This window comes from Phoca vitulina, unplaced genomic scaffold, assembly GCF_004348235.1.
Source record: "Phoca vitulina isolate PV1807 unplaced genomic scaffold, GSC_HSeal_1.0 scaffold54, whole genome shotgun sequence".
Lineage (NCBI taxonomy): Eukaryota > Metazoa > Chordata > Mammalia > Carnivora > Phocidae > Phoca > Phoca vitulina.
In genome coordinates this window covers 11180311-11189622 of record NW_022589757.1, presented here as the reverse complement: position 1 = coordinate 11189622, position 9312 = coordinate 11180311, and positions in this window count along the sequence as shown.

The window sequence follows — 9312 nt, the reverse complement described above, 5'->3', positions numbered from 1 at the left end:
AGAACTCTGATTCCAAATCCCATGTTCTTACCTCTATGCTGTATAGTTTGGCATAAAGAAAGGGGCTTAACTTTAGCCATTTAGGTGCCCCTTCCTGCCATCTAGCTCCAGAAATACTCAGGCCACGTTTCCTGAGGCCATTTCTCTGTTGAGTCTTCAAACACTAGAGCTGCGGTTTGGATGCAATTGCCACATCCTGGGGAAAACTCATTCCTTCTCTGTGTCAGAACAATCAGCATAAAGATCTACTGTTGAAAGACGACATGGATTCAGGGCCCTGAAGAGTTCTGGCCCCAGAATTTGAGATTCTTCTTAGGAGAAGACCTCTCTTGCACTCTCAGGGCAGGAGAAGTGTTTCAGTTTTACAGAAGGATTATGTACGACTCCTTTGTTGGACTACCGGGAATTTTGGGCTCCGGGTTTCTTTCAAGGATCTCAACCTGAAAGTTAAAAAAAAAAAATCTATCTTGGGTGGAGCACTTAGGGATTTTTATTCATTAAGTGCTATTTTAAAGTCCTTCTCTTTGGTGGTAGAAAAATATTCTGTTATGGGCAGAGGACAGAGAATATTCAATAAAAATGGGATACATGAGATGCTCATGGTAGATGTGCTGAGTGCTAGAGTTTAGAAAAAAACAGCTTGGTTTTCCAAGGTTTGTTTTTTCTTTTCCCGCAAAGGAACTGAAGTTTAGAATAGAATTATGGAGAAAACATTGTGATGGTGTACTCCTGGAATCTTTCCCAATATCCAGGCTGCAAAAAACAAAGATGAGAAGCAAAAAGAGGCCTTGGGAGCCTCCTCAGTAGGGGTCTGACGCACAGGCACAGGCCATCACCCTTGGCACCATTCCCTCTAGTTTTCAAAATGTTATTGCCCACTGGCCCCAAAGGCAAACAACCTGCCTGTTCTGCTATGCCCTTTGCTTTCTCCCATAAAAGTCGATATGCAGTCCACCCATTATCGGGAAACCAGTGCACCCACAGATGTCCACACGGACAGAAGAAACTATTGAACAAAGCGAATCCTGGGAATCAAATATAATACCCAGAGGCAGGCTGGCTAAATTCACTCCCATCATACATAACTTTTTAAAATTAATTTATTTATTTAAATATTTTTTAAGACTTTATTTATTTGACACACAGAGAGAGAGCACAAGCAGGGGGAGCAGGAGGCAGAGGGGGAGGGAGAAGCGGACACCCCACCGAGCAGGGACCCCGATGTGGGACTTGATCCCAGGACCCTGGGATCATGACCTGAGCCGAAGGCAGCCGCCTAACTGACTGAGCCACCCAGGTGCCCTTAAATTTATTTTTAATCAATTAGGAGTTTTGCCTCAATGATGTGTGTGTGTCCATGTGTGTCCATCCTGCAAATTCACGGTAATGTGCAAGGAAATTCATGGCAAAGTACAAGTGCTACACAAACTAAAAAATACTGTTATGATTATCCCCATCTTAGGAATCCAATGTCAGCTTGAGCATTACTTCTCAGGTCAACAATACCTTTAAGAAAGTGCCGATGCCAGCTAATAAAATGGTACATTATCCTAGAATGTCATGCCTGCCTTCCATTCTTCTAAGACACAAGAGACATTCAATTCTTAACTTCTCAAATGTGGAAAACAAAATCATTTGCAAAGACTTCCAGTCTGAAATTACTTCCAGCACTGGATGAGCCACTCCCTGGACACCAAGGAGAGATTCCCTTTAAACAGCTTTACACCCCACGCATGAAGTATTCTCATGGCCTGGACCACTAAGTCCACTTGGAAGGGTATGAGCCCTGGGACAGGCCTGCAGGGTGGGGAGACTGGCTTGTAGCCAGCTGTGGCTAGCATGATGGCCTCTAAATTCCTCTCAAGCAACAGTTCTACAAATGACCTCCTTTCTCCTTCCCTGTTCCTTTGTATAGGCAATTTCCCCAGTCATCCAGAGGCCAATGTGGATGCCATTTTGAGTCCTCGGGTCTTTTATTCCCTAGACAGGATCAGACATCAGATGCTTCTGTTCTTCCTGAAAACTTCTCTCCTATCAGTTCTTTCTGTCATGACCCTAGTTGTCCATTGGCTTCTTAAGGCCTGACAGCTCTCATCTAAATGCTCAGAATGGAAGACTTCTCAAAACTGAAGTGCCGTTCACCTCAGTTCCCAGTTTTATCTTCTGCTGCATTCTTCCCAGCGTAACCTTCTGCCCGACCACACATACCCTCTCCTGACCGTGCTCTGTAGTATTTCCTGCTACTGTAGCAAGTTACCAGAACCTTAATAACTTAATACAAATTTATTGTCTTCCAGGTCTGGAGGTCAGAAGCCTGATGGGGTCCTACTGGACTAAAATCAAGGTGTGTACTGGGCTGAGTTCCTTCTGGAGGCTCTAAGGGACAATACTTTTCCTTGGCTTTTTCAGCTTTCATAGGCTGGCAGGCCCTTTCCTTGGCTCCCAGCCCCCTCCTCCATCTTCAAAGCCGGTGATGCTGTACCGATCCTTCTCATGCTACCACCTCTCTGGTTCTCCCTCTTCCGCCTCCCTCTTCCACTTTTAAGGATTCTTGTGATTACATTGGGCCCGTCTGGATAATCTAGACTAGTGTCCTGATTTTAATGTCAGGTGCTTAGTAAACTTAATTCCCCTTTCCATGTAGCCTAATTTATTCACAAGTTCTGGGAATTAGGACATACACGTCTATGGGGGAATGTTATTCTGACTATCACATGCCGTATCGCATATTCTGTCTCCCTCATTGTCAGAAATGCCTTTATTATCTATGCCTCATTTTGCAATTATTTTAGCAACGATCAATTAATTGAATATTGTTGCTAAAACCTGTTTAAATTATGTAAGACTAGTAATTGCAAATTATATATTGAGATGGTCTGGATTTATAATTTAAGGGAAAAACCCCACGACATTGAATGACCTTATCTACACTCACTTTGCATTTTAAAGCACACTGGTAACCACTCTGGAGATCCTAATAAAACACAAACCGTTTTACTATCTAATTGGCTTAAGCTAACTATACTAATGATTCACACTGCTTAATTATATTTTATAGTCAAACCTTGAGAGAACTATGTTTGAAATATAAGTTTTTAAAAGACAGAGTCTAATGTTTTATCTAAAGTATTTCTGCAAGAGTCATTCATACACTTCAGGAAATCTGTAGTGACTTTTTATTTTTTTTAAAGATTTTATTTATTTGACAGAGACAGACACAGAGAGAGAGGGAACACAAGCAGAGGGAGTGGGAGAGGGAGTAGCAGGCTTCCCGGAGAGCAGGGAGCCCGATGTGGGGCTCGATCCCAGGACCCTGAGATCATGACCCGAGCTGAAGGCAGACGCTTAACGACTGAGCCACCCAGGTGCCCCCCCCTTTTTTAAGATTTTATTTATTTATTTGACAGAGAGAGAGAGTGTGAGAGAGAGCACAAGCAGGGAGAGCTGCCTGCAGAGGGAAAGGGAGAAGCAGGCTCCCCACTGAGCAGAGAGCCCTATGGGGGACCCCATCCCTGGATGCTGGGATCATGACATGAGCTCATGACCTGAGCTAACGGCAGAGGCTTAACCGACTGAGCCACCCAGGCCTCCCAGCTGTAGCGACTTTTAGCTTAAAGTGCTCTGTTTGTTGCTGCTTCCTTAAGCTCTAAGAACGGAGCAGGCACAGGTGAGGTTGGGTAAGTTACTTATCCTCCTGGTCTGAAACACAGTGCAAACAACAATTGTATTTTTTAGGGCATTAAACAAGGGGCTGGTGCCTGGGCTATGACAGAAATCACCTCTTACTACCTTTTCCAATATCGAGCCATTAACAGGACAATAGAGACAGAGGGAAAAGCAGGAGCCAAAGGTTCCTGAAGAGATCTTCAGAGGGTGAAATACTTGGTTCTTACCTATGTCATGCTGATACTACTAGAACAAGTTCAGATGTGCAGTATTTACCAAAACTGACCGATTATAGAAACTTTTTGTCCCTTCTCAGGATAGCCTTCTCTGGTCACCTCCAGAGCAGAAGAGGTCTGGAAGGTATCTGCTGTTACAGAACCTTATACTTCTTCACAGCATTCACCACAACCCTCATACAGATTATTTTTGTAATTGTTTGATGTGTGTCTACCAGGTGACTGCCTTGCTTACCACTGTATCCTTAGCTTTATCACAAAGATTGGTTCATCTTAGGCAATTTAAATGTTTGATGAATTTAATAAATCCTCAGCAGAGAGGGCAGAGGCTGTGTTTTTTTATTTGTTGTTTAAATGTTTTTACTTTTGGTACTGTGAAGCACTTCAGGCTAAAACAGTGTCCTCAGCTCTCAGTCAGCGTTTTCTGAAAGGACCCATAGCTCACTCAGTAGGAACTCTACATGATGTAGTAGCTGAAGCCACCTCAGAGGCTCCTTCCAGTTCCTTTGTTGAAAGGAAACAATATGAACTCAACAGGTGGTACATGAGGATAGATTTTCTTTGATGTCGCTTGTAGAGGGCTTTTAGAGTAACCTGTCAAAGTTGTGGAGTGGGAACTAAAGTCGTTGTGACTTTTCTCTTATATTTTGAAACAGTAGTTGTCTAAGTGTGGTCCTGGACCAATCATTGGCATCACTCTTGCTGGAAATGCAAATCCTTAGACCTCAGGATAGTCCTGATCAATGAGAAACTCTGGAAGTGGGGCTCAGCAATCTGTTTTAGTAAGTCTTCCAAGTGATTCTGATGCATGCCAAAATTTGAGAACTACTCTCTTAAACCAAAGTTTAAGTCCACTTTAACGATTAATAGTCCTTTTGGCTACCTCTGCTCGTGAGGTCTACAATAGCCCAGACTATAGATGCCCATTCCACGCATATGTGTCCTGCTCGGTCTGTACATTCCCTCCGCAGTTTATAGTGTTGTGAAAAGCCCAGCGATGCTCATATTTGGCACATGTGCCGGTCACAGGAACTTCCTTGGGGTATTAGGATAAGACGGGCATCGGAAAGTACAGTTTGTTCACTGAACACATCAAGTAAGCAGTAGCAACTACTGATAGATGACACCGGAATGACAACCTAAGGAGGCTGATTGTCAAAATGAGTTTGAAATTTGCATGTTGTGCTTTGGGGGGAGAAGAAGGTGAGGAGGCACCTCTGTACACGTGGTTGCTATTCCTCTTGTGAATTTTCACGTCACTACATTAATAGAGGAATCCTGCATTTTGGTGCAGAAAAAATACCGCCCAGGGCCAGTTTTCTCCAAAATAAACCTCAATTATCCAAGTCAAGTGGTTAAACTAAGGGAGGGTGGGGCGGGAGACGCAGAAGATAACCTGGCTAGGATGGCTTTCTTCTGCTAAGGACCGGCTCTACTCATTCCTTGCCTCACGTCCTTCTGCTGGTTTTTCTTTTCCGGGGCCTCGTCCTCCCCGCGTGCCCCGCCGGCCGCGCTCGGCCCTTCAAGATGAGAAGTGGCCACGAGGCCCGCTCGGACCGAAAGCGAACACAGATCTCAAGAGGTTGGGGCGGCCTCCGCCGCTGAGGAAAAGCTCAGACCGGGGAGGGCTGCCCTCGCGCGGCGCTCGGAGGCAATCTGCAGACGAGCCAGCGAGGCCTCCTCCGCCCGGACTCAGGCCCGTGGCCCCGCCCCCTTTGTCGCACGCAGGGGAACGCTCCGCCGCCGCGACGACTCCGCCTGCGTGTGGCGAGCGCGTCTCGGCCAATGAGGTGCCAGGAGCGAAAAGCGGTGACCAATGAGACGCTGGGAGGGTCTGCGTGGCCGACCAATCGCGACGCCTGGCACCCGGATATGACTGTGGGTTCGGAAACCCCGCTCCGAGGGAGTGTGAGGGCTTCCGCACGTGCGGCAGGGGCTGTGAGCCGGGAGGACGGGTGAGCGTGTATTGGGTTCAGTGTCTCGCGCGTGGGGCTGGCGTGTAAGCGTCATCCCTTTGGGTTTTGAGCGGGGGATAAATCAGCGTGGTTCTTGGTCGTGGGAAGAATTCCACTGCAGGGGCCCGGCGCCAGCGTGTGTGGAAGCCTAACCGATGGTACCTCGGAGGGCGAGTAGGAGGGTCTTGAAGGCGCCGCTCGGACAGTGACAATATGAACCTCTTACCCAAAAGCTGCAAGGAGTTTGGCTCCGCGGACTATTGGGAGTTCTTCCAGCAGCGAGGAAGGAGAGCTTTCGAGTGGTATGGAAGCTACCTGGAGCTGTGCGGGGTGCTGCACAAATACATCAAACCCAGAGAGAAGGTGAGCGCGGCGCGGCGGTCCCGAGTGTGTGCTCGGGAATGTGGGAACGAGCACTTTAACCCTGCGCTTGGTGGATAGCGACAGGCCCGTATTTTAGTAACAAATGGGGCCCATATTTTCCGGATTCTGTGCGTCACTCGGCTAAAAGGCAATTTTAAAATGTTCTTTTAAAGGTTTTCAGGTAAGAGACCTCCTGCTCCCAGCAATCCTTGACTTAGTAATCTCACTGGAAGAGTGACTGGGTAGTCCAAGCTAGCGATCGGCTCCTCGAGCAATGGTGTGCGTTTCTGTCACTGTCCATGTCTGTAGAGCAGAGAAAACCCGTGGCTTTACTGATAGATGATTCTGTTAACGGAGTGGTTGTTGCTGGCACGCTGAATTTCAGGCCCTGTGCTCAGCTCATAAGCAACAGGAACCCTAAGGCACGTTCCAGGAGTGACAACTGCTAAGTTCAATGCTAGGGGTTTGATGGAGACGAAGTGTGCTGGAGGTGGGGAAGAAAGAGGATAGGAAGGTAACATTCGTGGAGGATGCTCTCAGTGCCAAGACTTATGCTGAGTGCTGTGTGTGTGTGTGTGCCTTCAGCAGTTGAAATCTCATAATAACTCTGTAAGGTTCTTTCATTGTATTGATTTGGAAACTGCGGCTCTGAGCGCCAGTTTCTTGTCCAAGATCATACATGTAGTGAGTGGTCACATGGGAATTTAAACTCAGCCCCATTCAGTCCCAGGCTTATGCATTTCCCACCAGGCTTTTCCAGAGGTGGTGACATTGGGGCCGAATTTTGAAGGCTCAATGGGCGATTGCTCCACAGAGAGGGAGGCAACAACTTGTGTTTTGTTTTTTTTAAAGATTTTATTTATTTATTCATGAGAGACAGAGAGAGAGAGAGAGAGAGAGGCAGAGGGAGAAGCAGGCTCCCAAGGAGCAGGGAGCCCGATGCGGGACTCGATCCCAGGACCCCGGGATCACGACCCGAGCCGAAGGCAGACGCCCAACCATCTGAGCCACCCAGGCGCCCAACAACGTGTGTTTTAAGTTTGGCTTTAGAAAATAGCAGAATAAAGGCACCTGGGTGGCTCAGTCCATTGTTCAGTGTAATCAATTCAAAAATCAAAATATAGAGTAGAAAACGAATATCTGGTTACTATATATCAGAGGGAAAGTAGTGGGGCCTTAATAGGATTTCTCCCCTTTGGTGAGCACTTGTGATTTCCTCCTCCTGCAGGACTGTGTGTCTTACTGTCTGTACAGTACAGTAAAAGGCAATAGGCGTTGGGGATAGGCAGTCCCAGGTTCACATCCTGACTGCAGCTTGTACTATTTCTGGGCCTAATCATTAACTGTTCAGATCCTCAGTTTTTCATCTGTCTAACATGGGTATTATAAGGTTGTTATAAGAGTTAAATAACTAGAAGTCCTAGTATAGTAATTGGCATGGAAGAGGTAATTAGTGACTTTAAGTCCTTCTTCTCTGAAAGGATTTATGAATAAATTGTTCCTGTTAGTGTCCTTCTATTTCTCAGTGTCAAGGGGCTAGGACTCCCCAGTTCAGTTTTCCCAGGGTTTTGGGTGCGTTTTTGCCACTTTTCCTTTCCTTTCCTTTTTTTTTTAAGATTTTATTTATTTACTTGAGAAAGAGTGAGAGAGAGAGAGAGAGAGAGAGAGAGCGCACAAGCAGGGGGGAGGGGTAGATGGAGAAGCAGACTCCTAAGGAGCAGGGAGTCCGATGTGGAACTTGATCCCAGGACCCTGGTATCATGACCTGAGCCGAAGGCAGACGCTTAACCGACTGAGCTACCAGGCACCCCACTTTTCCTTTTCTGAGTCTTTGGTCTGCAGTGGTATGTGTGAAATGTTTAACAACTGTGTTTTCAGGGGGGGAAAAAAGCCCTCATATGTTTGTTAATTTCTGTGGCATAAAAATGGCCACCATAGGCAGATTTCAAAGAATCAACATGTCAACCAAGTCACAAAATATGTGTATATTTAGCAGTTGGGTTCTTGAGTTGGATCAAGCTCCCTACGGCACAGTGCTGCTGGTATGGCTTGCTTTCCACGAACTAGAGTGCCAAACATAGGACCTCATCATCTCTATCTCTCTTTAGCCCAGAAGAAACGGAAAAAGGACAGGAAGAAGCAGCGGCCTGCTGACACTCCAGAGGACCTCCCCACAGCCCCAGGGCAGTCCATTGACAAGAGTTACCTGTGCTGTGAACCCCACAAAGCAATGGTTGCGGGCCTTGCCCTGCTCAGAAACCCGGAGCTGCTCCTAGGTGAGGGAGACTCCGCTGCCTGCCACAGGAGGGGGCCTGTAAGATGACAGCTGTCTTGTGGTTTGAGCACAGCGATTACAGACCAAAAATGCACATATATTCATAGTCTTCTTCTTCCCAATCTTCTTCTAAGTTAATAAACATCCAGTAGCTTTTCCCTGAAACTCAAGATTGTAATCTCAAAATGGCTGCACCTGTGGATGTCTAAATATTTTCATTTATTTAAAATATTAAAGTATAAAATGTATTCAGTGAGATACATAAAGTACACAGATTTTAAGTTGTTCAGTTTGATGAGTTTTGTTTTTTTTTTTAAGATTATATTTATTTATTTGACAGAGAAACACAGTGAGAGAGGGAACACAAGCAGGGGGAGTGGGAAAGGGAGAAGCAGGCTTCCTGCCGAGCAGGGAACCCGACGCGGGACTCGATCCCAGGACCCTGGGACCATGACCTGAGCCAAAGGCAGACACTTAACGACTGAGCCACCCAGGAGCCCTTGATGAGTGTTTGCATATGTGTCTACCCATGTAACCAGAAGGAACATTTAAAAATCATGACTCCAGAAATTCCTGTGCACTTAAGAAGAATTTCTGGCTTTCAGTAATGCATTATTTGAGCACCAGATGCAATGCTTTCTTAAATTTCTACTTAATTAAAAAATCTGTATTATAGGTAGAACAGTCATAGCCTTATTACTAATAACAGGTTTGGATCTGACCACAGTAGCAAAAATGTTCATTTTTCTGTCTAGGCTTGTAACTGTTCACCCAAAGTCCTGAGTATGTTACTGAAACATCCTGTACTTTTGGCCTT